The sequence below is a fragment of the Heteronotia binoei genome, chromosome 15 (assembly GCF_032191835.1).
Source record: "Heteronotia binoei isolate CCM8104 ecotype False Entrance Well chromosome 15, APGP_CSIRO_Hbin_v1, whole genome shotgun sequence".
NCBI lineage: Eukaryota > Metazoa > Chordata > Lepidosauria > Squamata > Gekkonidae > Heteronotia > Heteronotia binoei.
The window spans coordinates 28,761,668-28,784,561 of NC_083237.1; the positions used below are offsets into that span (position 1 = coordinate 28,761,668).

The 22,894-nt window shown below is 46.1% G+C and overlaps 1 protein-coding gene across 1 annotated transcript in view; it reads left to right on the forward strand.

The window, feature by feature from the left end:
• Positions 1-10,223: 10,223 nt before the first annotated feature.
• Positions 10,224-22,894, forward strand: part of FLT3LG (fms related receptor tyrosine kinase 3 ligand) — a 49,126-nt gene continuing 36,455 nt past the window's right edge. The window contains exon 1 of the mRNA XM_060256234.1: positions 10,224-10,286. The gene's annotated coding sequence lies outside the window, so the exon portion shown is untranslated. The remainder of the gene's footprint in view (positions 10,287-22,894) is intronic.

The window sequence follows — 22,894 nt, forward strand, 5'->3', positions numbered from 1 at the left end:
TTTCTCGCCCTTCATCTGACTACGAACATCTGGTTCTCCATTTTCACGAAGAAAGAACACCTAAAAGTCTCATTTCACGGCTGTATCGAATCCTATTGTCTAAACTCGAAGCAACCTTACCCTCTTACACTACTCAATGGCATAAAGACTGTGGCATCATCCTTTCTCCCGACCAATGGGACTCTATATGGGCTAGTGATGCCCTACAATCTACTATTATAAATATATCTCAACAAAACTTTAAATTGATAGCACGTTGGTACCTCACTCCTAACCAGTTCTCCCATATGACCCAGTTAGGTTCTTCAGACTGCTGGAGAAACTGTGGGCTCAAAGCCTCTTACTTTCACTGCTGGTGGGACTGCCCCAAAATCAGACCATTCTGGACCTCAATTTGTGCCCATCTCTCCTCCCTAACTGGGGTCTTGATCCCAGATGACCCAACAAGGATACTTCTCAATCATTGGTCTGATACCCGTCTTTCATCTTCTAAAAAATCCTTGATAGTTAAACTCCTGACAGCTGCTAAAACCACGATTGCGCTGTCCTGGAAAAACTCATTGAATTTGACACTTGACAACTGGCTACTTAAAGTCTGGGAACACATTGTAATGGATAAAATTCAGGCAGCCATAGACCACAAAGACCCATACCAAGCCTACGCTAAATATCTGGCAACTTGGCTTCCCATTCTAGAAAAGCTCGACACCGACCCATTTTATGCTAACTCTTATTCTAAAAACAAAATGTATAAGGATTTCCTTTTGCTATAAAATTCTTTTAACAAGTTAATTTCAAGTTATTTAAAGTGTATTATATCCCCCCTTTTCCTTTCCCTGTTTTTATTTTATTTTTAAATACTGTATTATAATAATTATAATTACTAGTACTTTCAGTTTGTATTTTGTTTTTAATGTTGTTCTTGTTCTGTATTTTGTCTATTAAGCTTACGAGGTTATTTCTGTTAATCTTGACGGTAAACTCCTTGCGTTATGGATTGTAAGCTACTTTTATGCTTCAATAAAATGTTTAAATGGAAAAAAAAAAGAGCCATGCCCTAGTTTCAAGTGGGACCTGCCCCGATTCTAGGCATAGGGCTGCATAAGGCACACAACATGGCATTCCCAAAATTCCCATAAATGTGCCAGAGGCCATTGGTAGGTCCAAAGACAGAGATTCCCTCAAGCAAAAAGCTGCTCAGTGTTTCCAAAGGTACAGATGTCAGATGACCCATGCCAGTGTAAACAAGTAATCAGCTACCCTTACAGTCCTCCATGAATTAGATCAATCATAAATCCTGTTTTCCCCCTTGGGCTCCAACTGGGAATGCCTTCAGCCCTTAACACACTTATTTGAAACTCATCCTTTTGCTAAGGTTGCCAACCTCCAGGTTGGACCTGGAGATCTCCCAGAATTACAACCTATCTCTCAGTCTGGACTAAAGATATCAGTTCCCCCAGAGGGAATGGCTGCTTTGAATTCTATGGCATCGTACCCTGAAGTCCATCCTCAAAACCCATCCTCCCCAGCTCCACCCCAAATCTCCAGGAATTTTTCAACCTGGAGTTGGCAACCCTGCTGTGCTAGTGCTCCATGCCTGTGCATTATTTATATTGCCCCCTAAGAATTAAAGGTAGGCTTCATCTTACCCACTCGCGTAGTGCCAACCGTGGCAGAAAGCCACCTGGAAATTCACACACACTCCATCCTTCAATGTACAAATTCAAACAGGAAAAAGAAAGGGGTTTAAATATGAAGGGGGATCAACAGTGTCTGCAAGACACAACCAAAAGACTTGATGAACCCGGATAGCAAAGATACCAATGCAAATGGCTGTTTGATCAAGTGGCTGCTCAACTAAGATGCCTATGCCAGCCCTGAAGAAATTGATGACTCCCTGGTGGCTGGAATCTGTGTTGTTTCAGCTGATGCAAGTTGAGCTGAAAAGAAGGAGTTAACACTCAAGAACAGGGAGTCACCAGCTTTGGGCACCTGATCTGCTGGCAACATGGGGAGGCTGAGATGAACTCCTGAGGGGAGGTTATGCTTGATTTTTTAACACAGCTGACTAGTACAAGTCAGACAAATGCAGAGACCTGAACCAGTTCATTAGGAAACTCTGATGGGGAAGTACCATGGAGAGACACCAGCATACCTTGGGGTGAGGCTGTTGCTAGGTTTCAGGGATTCCAATGGGGCTACGGTTGCCAACCTCAAGGTGAGGCCTGGAGTTCTCCTGGAATTACAAATGTTTTTCAGAAGACAGAGATCAGTTCCCCAAGAGAAAATGACAGCTTTGGAGGGCAAACTCAATGTACTGTAGATTTTGGGTGCTATCCCTCTCCAGATTCCCCATGGGAGAAGCGCCAGCTCCAAATCTTCAGGAATTTCCCAGGCTGTAGTAGGCAACCATAGGTGAAGCCCACAGCCAGTCCTCTCCTATCAGCATCCCCTGCCCCCACCCCCTTGCTTGTGAGACTTCTTGCCACTTGCTAGGGCTGCCAACCTCCAGGTGGTAGTCCTGGAGAGAACCATGTAACAAAGGCTACACTAATACACAATTGCAATGTTTTCCAAATTGCTGATTATTTCTGATTATAACAACAGTGCTAAAAGCACACAAAATACACACTAATAATCAGTACACATAAATATTACCACACATTACAATACCACAATAACCAATTCCAATAATGTGCTGGGATTCCAACCATGAAACGCAAATACAAATTCCGTCAGAGTAATTAAATAGTCCACAATCACTATTACTGTTAATAGGTACTCCAAGTTATTAAATTATGAAGGACTGAAGGATGACACGCTTCCTAGGTAACTTACGCATGTTTTGGTGACGTCCTTCATCTGATCACAATCACTCATGAATCTGGAACCAGTGCTCAAATAATTAACAAATGCAACTAGTCCGCCTGTTACTTCAATGGCATACAGGTTCTCCTGCGTAGGTTACCTTGGAGGCGTGTCATCCTTCAGTCCTTCATAATTTCATACATGAACAGGATTTACAGCACCGTGGGAGTAACTTGGAGTACCCATTAACCGTAATAGTGACTGTGGACTCTTTAATTACTTGGATGGAGTTTGCATTTGCATTTCATGATTGAAATCCCAGCATGTTATTGGAATTGGTTGATGTGCTATCTCAGGATTCCACCATCTTCTTCTCCTAGGGGGAAGCCAGCCTCCAGGTGGGACCTGGGAATCAGCTAGAGTACAGCTCATTTCCAGACTACAAAAATCAGTCATCCTGGAGAAAATGAATGCTTTAGAGCAGGGGTCCTCAAACTACGGCCCGCGGGCCAGATGTGGCCCACTGAGGACGTTTATGCGGCCCGCCGGGTTATGGCAAAATCAGACCGGAAGTGACGTTCGACCTAAACTCGTGTTAGCAACGCACACTTCCGGCACTGGGCTGAGGCGGCGGAGACAGAGTGTGAGGTGATACCGAGGTGAGGTGAGTTCCCAGGCCGGGGTGTGTGGTGTGGGGAAGGGAGAGAGATGCAGAAGACGGAGAACTGACGGCCCGCGGCCTTGTACAGTAACGGCAGTCCGGCCCTCCAACAGTCTGAGGGACAGTGAACTGGCCCCCTATTTAAAAAGTTTGAGGACCCCTGCTTTAGAGGGTGGATTCTATGGCATTGCACCCCACTGATGTCCCTGCCCTCCCAGGCTCCATCCCCAAATCTCCAGAAGTTTCCCAACCTGGATCTGACAACTCTAACCCCCATCCCCTGCTGGTGGCCGGGGGTGGGGGGACCTTGCAACCTATTCTCCTACAAGTGTGGATCAGGCCTGAAAGATGATTACACTTGCAAGAACAATCACTTGGCAGGCAATCACTTTTAACAGTTTCATTTGGGGAAGCACCATTGCTCAGTGGTAAAGCTTCTGCTTTGCATTCAGAAGGTCCCAGGTTCAATCCTCAACATCTCCAGTTTAAAAGGACTAGGAAGTAGGTAATGTGAAAGACCTCAGCCTGAGAACAGCTGCCAGTAAGAGTAGACAATACTGAACTTCATGGACTGATGGTCTGATTCCATAGAAGGCAGCTCCATGTATTCAATGCTGGGTAGGAGTCTAAGCCTTTGAACTAGGTCAGAACTTCTCTCTTGGTCCAGTACAAGTTGTACTGTACAACACACTCACCTATCAGCTAAAGCTTTAATCACAGATTAAAATTGTGCCTGAGATTATTTACAGAGATCAGGTAAACCCACAGAGTTCTGTCATCTATTTCCTCTCTGTACCAGGTTTGCTGAAAAAGGAACTTAAAAGGGAAAAAAAGAACTTCTTCTGTAGCCAGACCTATTTTGGAGCTCAAGGTAAAACTTCTAGCAACAAGAGCCACAGGCAAAGGAAGCAGACAGTGTTCTGCTAAAAACTGATGTAAGTACATCTCTTAAATCTGGCTCTTTGGCTGCACTGTGATGGGTTTTGAACTTGTTTATTTACATCTAGGCCTTTTTGGCTCTGACATGTTAGCAATGATAGAGAAATGTCTGTGTTCCAGATGGCCACATTGATGGAAAAAATAATATATCAAAGTTGGCCTTCTTTTCTAATGATGGTAGTGATGGAAGGTAAATAGATGGGGAATAGGCATAGGGAATAGGAAGGAAAATAGATGGGAGGGAGGTAGAAAGAAAGAAAGCAACTTTAACATCGAATGCATTGTCCAAACTGCTGGCTGGCTTGGCTTGGTGAAGTGATTTAAAGAGACAAATGCCTTCTCCAAGCTGGCCAACAGGGCAGTGGGAGCTTCAAGAGTCACACAATATGTGTGAAAAAGCCACATGTGGCTCCTGAGCCACTGTTTGGCCACCCGTTATATATTAACCTTATCAATTATAATCCTTCATAAAAGACCTCAGTTTTGAGCATTTGGTGTTATGCATATGTATCTAAATATAAGCAGATTGCTTAATCAAGTAAAAGCTCCCCTAAAAATTATGAATCAGTTGGTTAGTGCTGGGATGGGAGACCTTCAGCAAGTCCAGGGTCAAGACAGGCAATGGCAGTCAAAACCCTGAAGTGTTGCTGTAAGTTGCCTGCGACTCAACAGCATTTTCACCACCCTATATTTGAACCTGGGCTTGGCTCCTGACTGTGGGTCAGTAATCAGAGGATAGCAGAATCCTGTGATTTACTTGCATGGTATTTGCAGAAATAATGGGGGATAGGATAGATATAATATTTCAGCATCCTCAATAGCCCAGAGTAGCTGGTACACAGCAGGCTGGAGCTTGTTGGAGCTTGGAAACTAAGCTAAGTAGGATCTGCCTCTGGGAGACCACCAAGGAAGTTCAGGGTTGCTACACAGAGGCAGGCAATGGCAAACCTCCTCTGTTCATCTCCTGCCTTGAAACCCCATGAAGGGTTGCCATAGGGGAGGGACGGTGGCTCAGTGGTAGAGCATCTGCTTGGTAAGCAGAAGGCCACAGGTTCAATCCCTGGTATCTCCAACTAAAAAGGGTTCAGGCAAATAGGCATGAAAAACCTCAGCTTGAGACTCTGGAGACCAATGCCAGTCTGAGTAGACAATACTGACTTTGATGGACTGAGGGTCTGATTCAGTATAAGGCAGCTTCATAAGTTGGTTTCAAATTTTTGGTCTACCTCCTTTCATCTCTCACAGTGTTCTTTCCAATGGATTAAATCACCCATTCAAGTTTGATGTGTACACACAGCCAAAATAGACCATATGGCCCAGAGGTGATCATAAGCCCTACATCTTCCACCTCATTTAAACAACAACAAAAACACCACCAGCAAGTAAAAATCTAGCATTCCCAGCTAGGTTCCAGCTCAATGAACTCTTTACCATGTTTATTTTCATGGTGCTTTTTATGCAAGGATACCAAGTTACAACAATTCTATACTTTAGTAATTCTCAGTTAATGGAAAGCTATAACGGCATGTGATAGGATGTGCCAGAACTGCTGTGTACTAATTTTTTATTTGCTGGGAGTTTTAACATGGGGAACATTAAAAATGTGACTGCCCTCTCCTGCAGTCTGAAGTAGTGCTGTCCATTCCCTCTCCTCATTCTGCAGCCTCAGGCAGGCAGGAAAATGAGGTGGTAGAATGGCAGCTGATACCACTTCCAAATGCAAGTGGAGGATCTTGGTAAATCACATTTCAGAACATGCTCCCTGCCAACAGAAAGCCAGTGCAGCAAATTTACCCCTTGTTTTATTTCTTTTTTTATTTTATTCAGCTTATATCCCACCCTCCCCAAAAAGCAGGTTCAGGGCAGGTTACATCAGAAGCCAAACAGTTAAAAGCAAATTACAATTTCACTATGGAACAACAAAAAATACAGACAAAACTTAAAACCAGATTTAAAACTAGGCTTAAGAAACTCTGCCTCAACGGTGATAATGACTGATCAGTTCAAAAGTCCATTCAGATCCTAGTAGCTGGAATGAAGGGGGAGAGGCCTAACAGCAGGTGCCGTCCAGTGATGTGCTGGTTTTCCATTCACATGGCCACTATGTACACAAAGGAGTGTTCAGAGCCAGAATCCTCTGCTTATAGCCAAAATAACCCAATCTGTTCTGCCTCAGCATTCTCCCACCAGTCTGCTGATGAGAACTGGTGACTGAAGGACTGGTTTAAGAAGGGAGGGGGGTCAAGAAAGCATAGAAGTTCCAACCTCCAAGTGGTGACTGGAGGACTCCCAGAGTTACAACTGGTCTCCAGATGGCAGTTCCTCGGGAGAAAATGGCGGCTTTGAAGGGTGGACTCTGTGGTGTTATACCCCACTAAAGTCCTTCTCCTTCCCAAGCCCCAATGTCCCCAGACTCTGTTAGAAGTGAAGGACTGGTCACTGTCCTGTCTCAGCCTCCAGATTACATAGCAAGAGAGTCAGATAGCTAGTCAGTCAGACCTTGCTTCTTTTTTGTATTTACTGTTCTGCCACTGTCCCTTTGAAGCAGATGTGGTAGAACTATAGGCAAGACCGGGGCAGTTCTGTTCAGTGGCCTGAATTTGTTTGGGTTTTTTCCCATAAGACATTGCAGGAGGCTTCTTCAAGCCTGAGAACACACCCTGCACCCTGCTCGAAAAAGATTTGTTTACATTTATGAGTTCCAGTCTCAAAGTCAAAGCATCTAGATATGAAGACCTGAGACTCCAAGCTCTTGAGAGGGAGGGTATTTTAACCGAGAGATGCGATGACTCTGGTCAGAGTCTTCTGGTCAGAAAAGGGAAGGGTCTGGGTGTCGTCGGGACCATCTGATTTCTTGATTGACAGTAAGTGCTTTTTTGTAGAAAAAGCCCAGCAGGTACTCATTGGCATATGACAGCATGTTTGTTTCACACAGGGCTTTTTTGGTAGAAAAACCTCAGCAGGAACTCATTTATAGATTGGCTACACCCCCTGATGTCAAGCCAGCCAGAACTGCATTCCTGTGCGTTCCTGCTAAAAAAAAAACACCATTGAGTTAATCTGGATTTTAAAGGCATTTAACACCAGTGTTTGAGATGCTTGCTAAGGGCCTTCTTCCAACACTGTGGTTAGGTTTTGACAGAGCACTAGAATGCATTCCTAAATAGATAAGTGCTCTATTTGTCTTTTCCCTTCTTTAAGATAAATACTGAAAGTGTTTCCTCCTTGAAAATTTGTCCAGTCTGGTTTTCTTTCAATAAATCATTAAACCACAATTTAAGAAAGATATAGACAAGTTGGAACATGTCCAGAGGAGGGCAACGAAGATGGTGAGGGGTCTGGAGACCAGGTCCTACGAGGAAAAGTTGAAGGAGCTGGGCATGTTTAGCCTGGAGAGGAGATGACTGAGAGGTGAGATGATCACCATTTTCAAGTACTTGAAGGGCTATCATATGGTGCAGAGTTGTTTTCTGTTGACCAGAATAAATGGGCTGAAATTAAATTAAAAGGGTTTTTGGCTAAATATTAGGAAGAACTTCCCAACAGTGGAACAGGCTTCCTCAGGAGGTGGTGGGCTCTCCTTCCTTGGAGGTTTTTAAACAGTGGCTAGATGGGTCATCTGACAGCAATGCTGATCTTGTGAATTAGGCAGATCATGAGGAGGACAAGAAAGGTTGTATCAGTGCTTAGTTCTCATGGCCCCTTCTTACATGCTCACTGTTCACCAGTTTAGGATCAGGCAGCAATTTTTCTCCAAACCGGTTTTGCCAGGGATCCTAGAGAGTTTTTTTTTTCTTTTGCCATCTTCTGCGCTTGGACCAGGGGTCATTGGAGGGGTGTATAGAGGGGAAGTATTTTTGAATTTCCTGCATTGTGCAGGGAATTGGACTAGATGACCTTGGAGATCCCTTCCAACACTATGATTCTATTATATAGCTTTAATGCACTTGGCTAAACTAATTCTGGGAGCTGGACTAACTGGGAGCTGGACAAAAATTCCCAAGATGATTTACCGCTAGGAATGCCCCTGCCCAGAGCAGTAACCCTAACCAAGCATCTGCTCTGGATTCTGGGTGCCTCATTTTCCATATGGCCATACAAGTCCTGCCTACCTTCCAGGGCCATGAAAATTGCTGCAGATATGCAGGGCTTTTTTTTTTAGCAGAAACGCACAGGAACGCAGTTCCAGTTGGCTTGGTGTCAGGGTATGTGGCCTAATATGCAAATGAATTCTTGCTGGGCCTTTTCTATACAACAAGCCCTATGCAAAACAATGGTGATATCAGGGGGTGTGGCCTAATATACAAATGAGTTCCTGCTGGGCTTTTTCTACAAAAAATGCTCTGCAGATATGAAAGGCTGTGGTATTTTGAAACAGTTCTATAAATGTTAAGTGTTCTTATTATCCGCCTGCATAGACCAGCCCTCCTCCAGCTGTTCTTATTATACAGCTGTTGTCTAGTGGGATGTGCTGGCCTGCAACTTACCATACTCTCCTCCTTCACCCCGGCCACAATGTCCTCGACCCCTTGACCTTCCAGATGCCTTACCCTAACCCAGATTCCTCCGCAGAGACCCTGCGGTCAGACCAGGAAAAGCAGCCGGGCTTTGCAACACTGGCTAGTGAAGCCTTGGGGCTTCAACTGTTGTTGGGGTTGGCAGTTCTTCTCCCTCCCTGTTGGGGAAGGCGTGGCGCCTGTCCAGGACTGGAGGTCTGGGGACGGGGGTGGGGATCTGGGTTCCAGTTGTCTGCTGCGGAAGAGCGCCCACATTCTGAGGCCTGCTTGTGTGTCTCGAGTGGAGTCACATGAGGCCATCGTTAGGCATGCGAGGGGGGGGGGGCAATCCAGAGAGAGAGAGGGTTGGTGGGACTCTTGGGCTTCTCTGTGGCCTGAATGGGGAAAGCAAAATAAACCAGAAGAAAAGTCGGTGGCACCTTCGTGAAATTTCCGGAGGCCAAGGCTGGCGGGGGAAAGGAGGGGAAAGTTATTGGCTGGGTTAGAGCGGCCAAGACGCCTCCCGAGTCCCTTGACCAGAAGCCTTGGGTCGTTTGGGTCTGGAATGGGACCGAAGCCGATTTCCGGAGCCGTTCTGTACCATGAAGTCGGTTGCAATCATTTGGGGTAAAGGGCGAGGGAGGCCAAGAAGGTTGTTGGCGACCCTCCTGGCACTCGGCGGGAGAGGGGCTTGGGGTCAGAAGGGGAGCCGGTTGACCGCAGGAAAAAAGTGTGGGGAAAGTGCCTGGTTTTCTGGATAATCACAGCAGGTTCTTCTGCTGGATGCTACCCCAAAAGTATATACTAGAAGACTGCGGGGAGGAGGGGGAGAGAGAGGAGGAGGAAATCACTGTGCACGTACTCAGACACACCTTGGCCTTTACTAAACCCTGGCCAGTTGCGGCAGGTGCCCGGACTAAATTGTGTTAACTCTTAGCACAACAACAAAACCCCCCAAACTGTGGAGGGCTTCTGCGGCGGACGAGACGCCCACCACCCCGGGGTCCTTTCCCTCCCTTGGCGCTGCCCTCTCGCTGGAGGCTGGGGAGCCTGGGCTGCGCGCGCGCGTGCGTCAGGGATGGCCGGGCGGCCTGTCTGGGGGCCCGGAGCGGCCCGCTCCCAGGGGCTCAACCCCCGCTGGGCGATCCCGTGGCCCCTCCTCCACTCGCCGCAGCGCTTTCGATTTCGCAGCTCCACGCGGTTAAAACCGGGGCTGGAAGAGGGAGTTTGTGCCACACACCGCCTGCCCGCAACAGCATCGAGGCAGGCAGAAGTTGCCCTCCTGGCCTCCTTAAAAGGGGGGGAACAGAGACCCCGCCCCCAGCCCATGAAGGGGTCAGGATGACGGTCAGCCGGCCCCGATCCCAGTTGATTTGGCTGAGGTGAGTGAGTGGCGCCGGAGAGGGAGGCGCGGCTGACTTTGGTTGGGGAGGAAAGGCGCGGGGGGAGGGAGGAATGTCATATCCGAGGGTTGCCTTCCCGGACTATTTATTCCGGATTAGTTACGCCTGGATGGATCCCCGTTTGACTTTTCGAGGTCTGGCCACTGGAATGTCCCATCAGCATGACCGGTGAGGCACGCGTGTTACAGTGACCTCGTGCACTTTCTGGCATGTCTGTTTACTTGCGCAATCCCAGAGAGAGTTACACCTTTCTAGATCCATTGCAGTCAAATGGATTTTCCAAGGCTGTTGTGTTCAGAATTGCCTGTTTGGGTAAGGTGTGTGTGTCAGTATGGCTTCTCCGTCTCCGGAGTTCTCGGTGCCTTTTGAAACCTGCTTTGCACAACCTCAAACGAGGTTTTGCCTGCACCACATCCTGTGTGCCATCTGAAGACTCTACCAAGAAGATGCGTCCAGAGACAACTTTTCCTCCCCACCACTATCCTTTTTGTAGCCAACATCCAACTGGGTGAGAACTTCTTGGGGGACTTGGAAAGGGGATGTAAGATCCTTCGGCTCATGGCTGGGCTGGAGAAAAAAGGGGGCTGCTCCATGTGTGCTGCTGCTTGTGATTTTTCTGTGGACCAACCTGACTACCTACATTCAGCACCAGAGGTGGAAGAGATGCCAAGTTGGCCTGGTACCAAGGGAGACTGTTGGTTTAGCCACCCAGCCAAGCTGTCTGGTGCCTTCTTGAGCACAGAAGTGCTGAAACCACTGCATGTTCACCGCAGTGATTAGCTCTTGTGGTTCCCTCTTACATGCCCAGGGAAATCCAGGCTGTTTGCCACTTTGGGGTCAGGTAGCATTTTTTCTCCAGGCCAGTTTGGCCAGGGACCCTGGAGAGGTGATTTTTTTTTTTTACATCTTCTGGGCATGGAGCAGGGGTCGCCAGAGGGCGTGAGGGGAGGTGCTTGTGAATTTCCTGCATTATACAGGGGGTTGGACAAGATGACCATGGAGGTCCTGTTCCAAATCTATGATTCTGTGTGGCATTACTAAACAAGCTTCAGGATGCCCTAAGTCAAGGATAGCCAAACTGCGTCTTGGGAGCTACATGTGACTCTTTCACACATATTGTGTGGCTCTTGAAGGCCTCACTACCTGGTTGGCCGGCTTGGAGAAGGCATTCCTCTCTTTAAATCACTTCTCCAAGCCAAGTCAGCCAGCAGTTTGGAGAATGCATTTAAAGTGCTTTCTTTCCACCTCTCCTTCCCCCTCCCCTCCCCTCCCCTCCCCTCCCCTCCCCTCCTTCCTTCCTTCCTTCCTTCCTTCCTTCCTTCCTTCCTTCCTTCCTTCCTTCCTTCCTTCCTTCCTTCCTTCCTTCCTTCCTTCCTTCTCTCAGATATCTGACATTCATATGCCTTTCAGCTCTCAAACATCTGACACTTATTCAATATGGCTTTTATGTTAAGCAAATTTGGCCACCCCTGAAGTCCTGCCCTGGACCCTGGGAGATTGTCCCCTCCAGCATGCCAGCTGCTAGCCTGGTTCTAGCACAGAGCTCCGATGAGCAGTAGTTCTCCAGAAATCTCCAGTGGACCTTCCCAGCTCTGACAACAGTCCTTGTCACTAGAAAGGTCTGCTGGTAGAACGAGGGCCTCAGCCCTCAGGCACTTCAAAAGCTGCTCTGTGGAAACTCCCTGATTTGGGTGGAAAAGTGGCCTAGAAATGTCCTGAATTAAATAAATAAATTCTGAGCTCCATCTTCTCTGCTCTCGCTGCAACCGTGTCCGCAAACAGCGTTACTTTTCTATACAAGGAAACAGGCCTCGGATTCAGCAGGAGCTCACGGGAGCACAGCTCTTGGACCTTTCTGAGGGTTTCCCCTCCTTCTCCCCACCTTGTCCATTGAATAGTAGGCGCAGCTGCATAACAATCCCTGGATGAGCTTCACCACCTATTTTTCTACAAAGTGACCCCTGCAAGAAATATAATGCGATGGAACAGGATAGACAACATAAATATTTCAGGAAGGCATACATACTGTATGGGCAGACTTCTGTTATGTGTGGTTACTCAGATGTAGCACCTGCTGAGTTCAGTGGCACTCTCTCCCATGAAAGTGTTCCTAACAGGACTTTTTAAAAGCAGGAATGCACAAGAACACAGTTCTGGCTGGGTTGGTGTCAGGGGTGTGTGGCCTAATACGTAAATGAGTCCTGCTGGGCTTTTTCTATTAAAAAAAAAAAAAGCATCCTGTTGCCTGTGATAGCAGCCTTACAGAGTATGATGAGAGATATTGGTAAGTTCTGGATTCTTCCAGAGTTTAACTTACTGCTCCACTTGAATTAAAAGTATTATTATTTAGCACCATGATGCTTAACCAAGGCCTCTGCCCCAAGGTGTTTAAGGAACCAGTGTGGTATAACTGTAGACAACAGAAGATATCTCAGTTCAAATCCCTACTCTGTCATGAAATTTGGGTGTACTTGGGACCAGTCGTGTGTTGGTTCTCTCTCTCTCTCTCTCTCTCTCTCTCTCTCTCTCTCTCTCTCTGATTTCCTCCTCCTCCCTCACAGAAGAGATGAGAGACAGGGAGGTGCAGGGAGAAGTTCCAACCATTCCACCTTAAGGTCCTTTTAAAACAGGTGGAATAGGTTTTTTTCTGTTTTGGTTGAGAATTTGCAAACAGTTTCCAAGTCCCAATAACTTGTGACTTTTGTGTGCTTCAATGTTGGTGATTCTATCTTCATCTATTAATTTTTTTCTAAGAAATGCTCAGATATAACCCAAGATGAAGGATCAGCATTCAGCTGTGTCTCAAATTCTGGATATATATTTTAGCATCCATTTATGTTTTTTTTAAGAAGTTCATAAATATACCAGACAGTACTATTCTTTGCGCTAACCCAGCTCTACGCATGCTACAGTTCGGCTGTAAAATAACTTTAGGTTTCAGTAGAAAGTAAGACAGTAGCAACCACATGCATATTTACATGGGATTAAGCTATGCTGAATAAAGTAGGATTTCTCTTACATCAGGAGGGTTGCATGTATTTCCCTTTCCCACAACACTGAAGAGGCAAGTTCCTGGGGATAAAAATACCAAGGTAGGGGGGCAGGCCCATAGCTACAGGGGGGCCCAGGGGGACAAGCCTCTCCATTTGCATGGCCCCTCCATTGAAGGGCCTACAAGCAGCTCCCACCAAGCTCCGTGCTGTCCTCTGTCCAAGAGAAGCCATGCCAGTCTCCAAACTCTCTGTCTCCAAGCCATCCCTGTCTCCAAACCAGCATGCAGACAGGGCAGAAGGCAACTCTTAGAGATTGCAAGAATCCTATGGTAACCAATGACATGTGCTTCTTAAAAGTTTGTGATGTCATTTTGTGCCCCATGGCTCCCCCACCTAAAATTTTATCATCTCCCCCCCCCCCATCTAAAATTTTCCGGCTATGGGTCTGGAGAGGGGGGAATGATTTCAGCATTTTGAGTGATTTGAGCATTTTATCATGTAGCGAGTGCGTCTCTTAGGTTGATTTCAGACATGACCCTTGACGCCCATCTCCCATTCTTGATGTGTGCATGTTAAGAACCAATTGGCAATCAAAATGTGTTTGTATGAGGTTTCTGGATCATCCAGTGGCCATGCAGATGTCAGCTTTTCCCCCCTGTGTAAAAATAAAGCAGCTTTTGGCCTTTCATCCGCAAGATATTTCTGTCAGTTCTCTTGACTGAGTGCACTTTTGAAAATGTTGGCCTTGTTGATCCTGGGTCATAAATTTTAATGACTGGTGTTTGGAGAGCCACAGATATCTTCCAGTTCTGTTTCTATGCTCGGGAAAGGAAATTGGTCTTTCACTGTTCCTGACACAGTATTAATAATTTCATAGGTCCTTGTTTTGCTCACTGTAGTTTCTAAAGTAAAAGAGCTCAGATCTCTTCGGCAGGAAATATGCTTTTCCATCTATCATACATAGTTTTTCAGATGAGGTGCCTGGAAGTGTGGACAACATTCTCAAGGGGGCTGTCCAAAAGATTTATACAATTCTGCTATTATTCTTGTTCTGTTCTTTTAATTCCTTGCTCTCATTTAGACACTGCCTTTCTTCCTACGAATTTGGGACAGAGATCCCATTTTCTTCCTCACGACTACCCTGAGAGAGAGGCTAGGCAAAGATAGAACAGTCAGCCCAAAGTCACCCCATTGTCACCTGAACAGGGAATTGAACCCAGGTCTACTACAGGCGAACTTGAGCAATCTAACCACCACACAAATTGTCCCTCGGACTCTTAATTCCAGAGGGGCATAGTTTAGGGTTGATAACCTTCAGGTGAGCCCTAGAGTTTTCTTGGAATTATTAGACTACACAGATTGGTTCCCAAAGATCAACCACAGAGGCTAGCATTAATGAAAATCTTAGAGTTGCTACAGAGTTTGGATGCATGCAGCAGGAGGAGGAGATTGGATTTATACCCTGCCCTTCACTGGGAGTCTCACAGCAGCTTACAATCTCCTTCCCTTCCTCTCCCCACAACAGACACCTGTGAGGTAGAGCTCTGACAGAGAACAGCTCTGACAGACTTATGACTGACCCAAGGTCACTCCAGCAGCTGCATGTGAAGGAGTGGGGAATCACTACACCAAACTTAGAACTTCCTTTTCTTCTGCGGTATACCACAGAGATGAGGTGAAACTCATTGACAGTTATCTGTAAAGGCAATGAAAGTTACTGCCAACTGGGGACTGATAGGAGGATGAGACTGCTGTTAGCCAGCATCCTGTTATGGGTGTTCCAGTTTCTCCTCAGCACTAGGGTTGCCAGGTTCAATTCAAGAAATATCTGGAGACTTTGGAGGTGGAGCCAGGAGACTTTGAGGGTGGATACAGGAGCAAGATTGTGACAAGCATAACTGAACTCCAAAGGGAGTTCTGGCCATCACATTTAAAGGGACTGCACACCTTTTAAATGCCTCCCCCCATTGGAAATAATGAAAGATAGGGGCACCTTCTTTTGGGGCTCATAGAATTGGACCCCCTGGTCCAATTGTTTTGAAACTTGGAAGGTGTTTTAAGGAGAGGCACTGGATGCCACATTGCAAATTTGGTGCCTACCTCAAAAAAACAGCCCCCCAGATACCCTCAGATCAGTTCTCCATTATACCCTATGTCAGTTCTCCTTAGGGAATAATAGAGTCCCAGCAAATATCCCCCCTCCCACTTTCTGATTACCCTGAAGTGGAGGGAGGGCCTTCAAACTGGGGGAGCCCACCTGGGGATTGGCAACCCTACTCAGCACTGAGAAAAACCTGAACTATTTTGAAAGAGATTTTAAGTTGAGTGATACAAGACTGTAAATTTAAATTTAAAATTTGTATTTTGGTGGAAGTGGCCTCCCAGGAAGGAGCAGAGTTGACCCTTGACCTGGACATGAGAAACACCCTTCCGTTCCCAAACTCCATCCTCCAAGAATTTCCAAAGTCAAAGTTGGCAACCCTAGGGTAGCAGTCTGTGGCAACAAAATTGAACCAGGCTAGTGCTGTTTTAAAGACTTTATTCCAGTGCAAACATCCATAGACTACTAGAGGTATCTTTGTCATGTTTATGATGATCTGCTTTCAATCTTATGAATTGAAATGTATTGGTTTTAATGTTTAAATGTCAAGTATTTAATTGTTTTATACTTAAATTGTTAAATTGTTAATTGTTGGAAGCCGCCCTGAGCCACTTGTGGGAAGGGCGGGATACAAATCCCGAATAAATAAATAAAAAATAAATAAATCCCTTTCCTAATCCTAGTTTACCATGATTTTGCCTTTCCTCCCTTATCATAGCACAGAATTGTCTGTGGCTTCCAGATCTCTTTCCTGAGCTGTCTGAGCTGACTTAGGCCCCATCAACATCCATGTGAACTTTGGGCCTCTCATTCAAGGGGTCTGCGTTAGGGATGGCCACAAACTGGGAAAATGAGATTAGGATTATGGTTTGTTGTGTGTCCCATTCGCAAACTACAGACTGTCTCGAATTTTTAGCTGCCTCATGAACTGATTCAGTTCATGAGGTTCGTGACTGGGTGGAAGACATCACGCCACTGTGCTAGAGATACCAAACTCACAGGGGATCTCTGGCTCACTCTCCTCTACCTGCTTTCAGAGTTTGGTGAGGATTGTATTTATGGGGTCTGAGTTACAGTCCCCCAAAGAAGGTGACACCAGGAAAGTGCTTTCTGTCAGTGCCTGTAAAACAGAGGCTAGATGGCCATCTGACAGCAATGCAGATTCTGTGAATTTAGGCTGATCTTGAGAAGGAGAGCAGGAAGAGTTGCATCAGTGCTTAGTTCTCATAGTCCTTTCTTACTCACTTAGGGAAATGCTGATCACCACTTTGGGGTCAGAAAGTAATTTTCTCCAGGCAATTTTGACCAGGGATCCTAGAGGGGTTTTTTTTTTCATCTTCTGGGCATGGAGCAGGTGCCACTGGGGGTGCGTGGGGGAGATATTTGTGAGTTTCCAGCACTGTGCAGGGGGTTGGACTAGATGATCTTGGAGGTCACTTCCAACTCTGCTTCTGTTCCCCAGGAAGCACTTCTTTGGGGGGCTGTAACGTGGACCCCATATATCCAATCCTCATCAAAAATGGAGGACAGGTAGAAAAGAGCCAGAGTTTCCCTGTGAGTTTAGTGTCTCTAACTTGCCCAGGATCCTTCTATACACTCCTGAACCCGCACCTGTCAAAATGACAACTGACATGCAGTCATTTTGACAGATCCAGGTGGGCAGCCATGTTGATCTGAAGCAATAGAACAAAGTTGGAGTCCAGTAGCACCATTAAGACCAACAATGTGAATAAAACTTTGTTGGTCTTAAACGTGCTACTGGACTCCAACTCCATTTTGACAGACGCAGATTCAGGAGGTTCAGAATCCATTCTATATGCAGGACCCATTCTATACACTCCTGAACCTGCACCTGTCAAAATGACTGGGGTTCAGGAGAGTATAGAATGGATTCTGTGCAAGGCAGCAAAACCAAACATGGAGAGCATATAGAGGAACATCTGGGGCAAGGGTGCTGTGAGTTTAGTTTCTCTATTTGCATAGGATCCATTCTATACACTCCTGAACCTGCTTCTGTCAAAATTACCATGTTCAGGAGGGTATTATTCAAGGGATCCTGTGCAATCTAGAGACATCAAAGTCACAGGGGACCTCTCCTGGATGCTCCTCTGCATGCACTCCAGTTTGTTGATTTGACTTTCTGTAAACGTTCTAATTGAACAGAGACAGTCTGCCGGGGAATGTCTCCACTCACAAACTGGCATGAACTTCCACGAACAACTTGGAAGTTTGTGGAAAGTTCATGCCAGATGACCTGCCACAAACTTGACTTGATGAAGTACAGACCACCCAAAATTCATCATGAACTCTAGTTTGTGAGCCAGTTCATTCTCATCTCTAGCCTGCATTGGCTAACAATAACTTTCACGAGCCGTTCTGTTGCCCAGCTGGCTCAGTGATTTCAGGCCCACCCGAAATCTTAAACTAAATATGTTCTGAGAACTGTTGTAAACCCTTAATTGCTTTTCCCCTCACCTCTGAATCTGCTCCACCTTGCAGATATCAATGAATATTAATGCTCCTTTTTTAAAACAAGAAAGAAAAAAAGCAAAGACTTAAGGTTCACATGCTACACAGTTTAGTAATATTGCATGGCCATCAAATGCAGCTTCAAAGATAAAAAGGTGTAATCATTCCAGTAATGAGTGAGGCCTTTGACTCAATAGCAACCACAGCCAGTGCAAATGGCTTGATAAGATGTGTACAAATGGACAAATTCCATTATCTGGATCGAAAAACAAGTCACTAAGCAGATTATGGTATTGTTTGACAATCTGACAGCCAGGTTTCAACCCCCAGGTTTTCATTTGTGTCTTATATCATTATGAACCTGGTTCAGTTGTACATATGTTATCTGCATTACCAGATTCAAGTACAAATATTGAACATAAAGCTGATTGGTTACAAGGATTGTGTGTCGGTGGCAGAACACACAAAAGGCATCTGTTCTGGTCACCTCCAGTTAAAAGGCTCTTGAGTAATGGGCAGTGGGAGAGACCTTTCTCTGTAGGAGGTTGCAGCCCCCAAGTGAACAACTTTATGACAGAGACCCAAACTTTTTTGAGACTGTGGACATGTTTGGAATTCTGACACAATGTGGTGGGCACAATTGCAAAATGGCTGCCACAGGAGGTCCTGACACAATGTCAGGAAGTAGGTTGCCAGCTCCCCTCTCTGGCCACCAGCAGGGGATGGGGAGGTTAGGGTTGCCATGTCCAGGATGGGAAACTCCTGGAGATTTGGGGATGTAGCCTGGGGAGGACAGGAACCTTGGTGGGGTACTCTGCCACAGAGTCCACCCTCCAAGGCATCCATTTTCTCCAAGGGAACTGATCTCTGTAGTCTCAAGATCAGCTGTAATTCTGGGGGATCCCCGGGTCCCACCTGGAGGCTGGCATCTCAATCAGGAAGTGAGGTTATGATTAACTGTAAGAGTCACTCTTCTACATCTCATGCAGAAGCTCCACTTCATAAGATAACTTTTTAAACAAACATATTGTTTGCAAGTACTTTCATGCATACGCACAGCCAACTTTCTAGCACACCGTGAGGATCCTTGTGCTGTGGTGACAGCTACTTCCAAAGTGGTTTTTATTATTAAAAAAAAAATCTGAACAGCAAATCTTCATCGGCCACCAGAAGCCCTGTTGGGAAAAGGGCCCAACTAGCCGCACCTACTTTCTAAAATGCCACACATGGTCTATTTTACACTGCAAATTCCCTTGGGAATGGGAACTTGCCTAATTTCCTGATATAATTCTGATACAAGGCTCTTAATTAAGTAGTAATTCTTAGCAATGATTATAAAGATTTCATGTTTGTGTAGTACTTTTAGCATTTGAAGGGCTTTCCATGCTTTTTCTTGTCAAAATTCGTATGATAGCCCAGTTACAACAACAACAACAACCTTTATTGGCATAACAGCATAGATGTGCACAATCAGCAAGGGAGAAAACATATATTACCCCAACATTTGAAACATTCCTCTCCTCTTAAAAGCACAGCACAGATATTTATCCACAGTCTCAATAATCTCAGGGTTATGAGAGGACAATAGGAAGAGAGTCTTACCACCATCAGATTGTCCCTCATAATTTCGAAGAAGAGGATCTAAGTACATGGCACGAATATCACAGTAAAATGTGCAATGCACATGTTCAGTACTTTCCACAACCACAATGAACATGTTCAGTACTTTCCACAACCACAAAACCTGTTGGAATATGGAAATTTCTTAAACCTCCCATACAGCACAGCAGAAGGAAGGACATTAAAGCGGGCTAACATGAAGGCTTTACGAAGGTTGGGGGAAGTCAAGCAAGAAAGATATGTTGCCAAGGTTCTACTGGAGGAGATCCCCCACCTCAAAGTGGAACATCTGCCAGAGGAAAGGCCTCTGAGTTCTTGCATTTCAATATCTACGAGCCATTTAATAAGAGCAAATGCAGTCCTCTCAGGGAGGGAGACATAAATCATCAAACTGAACCCAGTTATGGAGATTTTTTTTTTTCTATATTGAGTAACCATGCAGATAATTGGGGTTCAGATAGCATGCATGCAATGAGACTATTGGGGCTACTCCTAAAATGTAAACATAACCAGAATTTAAATGTACTTAATTATAATCCAGGCTTTTGTCTCTAGAGTCTTATAAGCATTACTCATCTAACTTGAATAAGGGGGTGGATCTTGTGGAAAAAAGAGGGTTCAATCTCTGAGTAGTAAAAATGTTTAAATGAATAGTTTTACCTGATGTCATGTCTAAAAAATTATATTTTAGGTTATTTGGTAATTATCCCACTAAGGAATAACATCCCTAAAGTGACCATGCAGGCCAAAAAACTCCCCACACAATACAGAATGCGACTAAGAAAACTGGGGAACTAGAAATCAACAATAAATAATAAATGTATTACTCCTCAAAATATTTATATAAAGAAGTACACAGTGGTTTTCTGTGTTAATGAAGGAAACCAGAGCATATTGGTGCCAGCTTTTGAGTGAAGGTTTTGGCAAAGTCCATAAGTGATAAGAAATTCATTGTTGTTTTAAAATCTTTTGAGGGATTTGCCATTCATTTACGATGAGATTTTTGTCCATTGTTAAAAGTCCCACATTTTGAGGTTTTTTAAATAAATCCTTTGAATGGAAGGGACTTCTACAAAAATCCATAACTATATTAATTAGGATTTTGCAGTGGCTAATAGAAGGGCAATTGGCTCTCCTCTGAACTGACCTGAGAAACTTTGTTAGTGTCCAAGTAAAACAGTCTGGGTGCAGAGAAATAAGACTATTCTTTTATTTCCTTGAAGTGGACCAGAAACCATCTCAAGTGTTTGTGGATTTTCAAGTGGAGGTTAGCCAAATACCCATCTCAACAAAGAAACATAATACTAGATGTGGAGGAGAAGGAAGATGAGAAAGAAGAAAAGGATGAGGCATTTTTCAGCTACCTCTCTGAGTATCCTCCATGCTCCCAGTAGGGGTCAGTCACCAGAGGTTGCTATGACTTCCAGGTAGAATACACACATACATGCACATTAAAAATACCAAAAAATAAGAGTCTGGTTTATACCATGCCCTTCACTCAGTGTGGCTTATAGTCTCCTTCCCTTCCTCTCTCCACAACAAACAGCCTGTCAGGTAGGTGGGGATGAGAGAGCTCTGAGAGAACTGTGACCAGCCCAAGGTCACCCAGCTGGCTGCATTTGGAGGAGCGGAGGAATCAAACCTGGTTCTCCGGATTAGAGTCCCCCCACTCTTAACCACTACACCAAACTGAAGAAATTGATGACTTGGTAAACTCCCTGGGTGACTTGGGACCAGTCACTCTCAGCCTAACCAACAAATCTATTGTCCATGAATCCCCCCTTCCCATATTTGGGAGAATAAAGTCATCCTGAATATTACTGCATTCTTTGAAGTCTATGCAGTTCCCCCCAGTTTTGTTTCATCCACAAACTCTAGTCAACTGATACCCTTTTGATCTAGTCACTTGTCTAAAAGAAGATTGGACTCCCCTGCTTGACTTTAACCTCTCAACATGTATGTGGTTTTGCAGCCAGTTGTGTGTCCACTTCAGGGCTTTTTTGTAGCAGGAACTCCTTTGCATATTAGGCCATATACCCCTGATGCAGCCAATCCTCCAAGAGCTTACCGTAGACCCTGTACTAAGAGCCCTGTAAGCTCTTGGAGGATTGGCTACATTGGGGAGGGGGGGTGGCCTAATACGCAAAGGAGTTCCTGCTACAAAAAAAGCCCTGGTCCCCTTAAAGGTTGCACCTCTTATTCCAGGTGGCTTCTAAAGCTGTGAGGCATTAGAAAAATCTTGCCAAAATCAAGCTGTGTTGCATACACTGTGTTATCGTTAGCTACCATGTGGAAGAAGGATATCAAGTTGATCGGAGCAGGAAATGGTTGGGAGTCAGGACTCCCAAGGTGAAATTTTGTCATTTGCAATGAGTGGGAGTGTAATGTACTGGGAGACGAGACGTGGTGAAGGCATAGGTCTTTATTGGCTGGTACATCACAAGAAGAACGAGGAACACGCGGCCGGGTCCGCTAATATATACATGCATCCCGGAACATCCCCTTCGCTGGCCAGCCCAATCCTGGCCAGTTAAACTTCCCGCCCTTGGTCAGGATTGGCGGTGGCTTTTCCCGCGCTGCGCACGGCGACCCGAGGGTGGCTCGGGTCGCGCGGCGCTTGCGCTGAGTCCGATACACTACACTCCTCCCCTCCTAGTTTAAACTACATAGTCCTGTAGGTACGCTGGCGTCCTGCGTTCCCGTGTTGATCTCCTCGGGGTTGCCGTTGGTGTGGGGCCCGATCCCAACGTGGGTGGCGCCGTTTCTGGCTGTTGCCGGCCCGGGTCGGGAGCTGGCTCCGGTTCTGGTCCCGCGGCTGCGGGGGCCTCGTACGGGGGTAGCTCCTGTATTGGCGGGGCCCCTTCTGGCGGTTCCGTTGCTGGCGGTTCCCTACTCTCTGCCTCTTCTGCCTCCTCGGGTAGGGTGCGGCGGCGCAGCTGGTCGATGTGCCGTCTCAGCACCTGGCCTCCGGCGGTGGTTACCTCGTATGACCGGGAGCCTGTCACCCTCAGAACCCTTCCCGCCAACCACTCGGGGCCGCTTGCGAAGTTTTTCGCATACACTGGGTCGCCCGGAAAGAATCCTCTAACTGCTTCCCGGACCTCGGGGGACCCGCGGACATCCGGCGCCCGGTCCGGGTGTAGCCTATCTAGACGAGTGGTCAGTTTCCTCCCCATGAGCAGTTCTGCGGGGCTGAAACCGGTTACAGGGTTTGGGGTGATCCTGTTGTGGAACAGGAATGCTGAGAGGCGGTGGTCCCAATCCCCCTGTACTATACGGCCAAGGGCCTCTTTGGTGGTCCGCACCATGCGCTCCGCCTGGCCGTTGGTGGCTGGATGGAATGGGGCGGACCTTATGTGCCTTATGAGGTACCGGTCGGTGAACTCCCGGAATTCCCGGGAGGT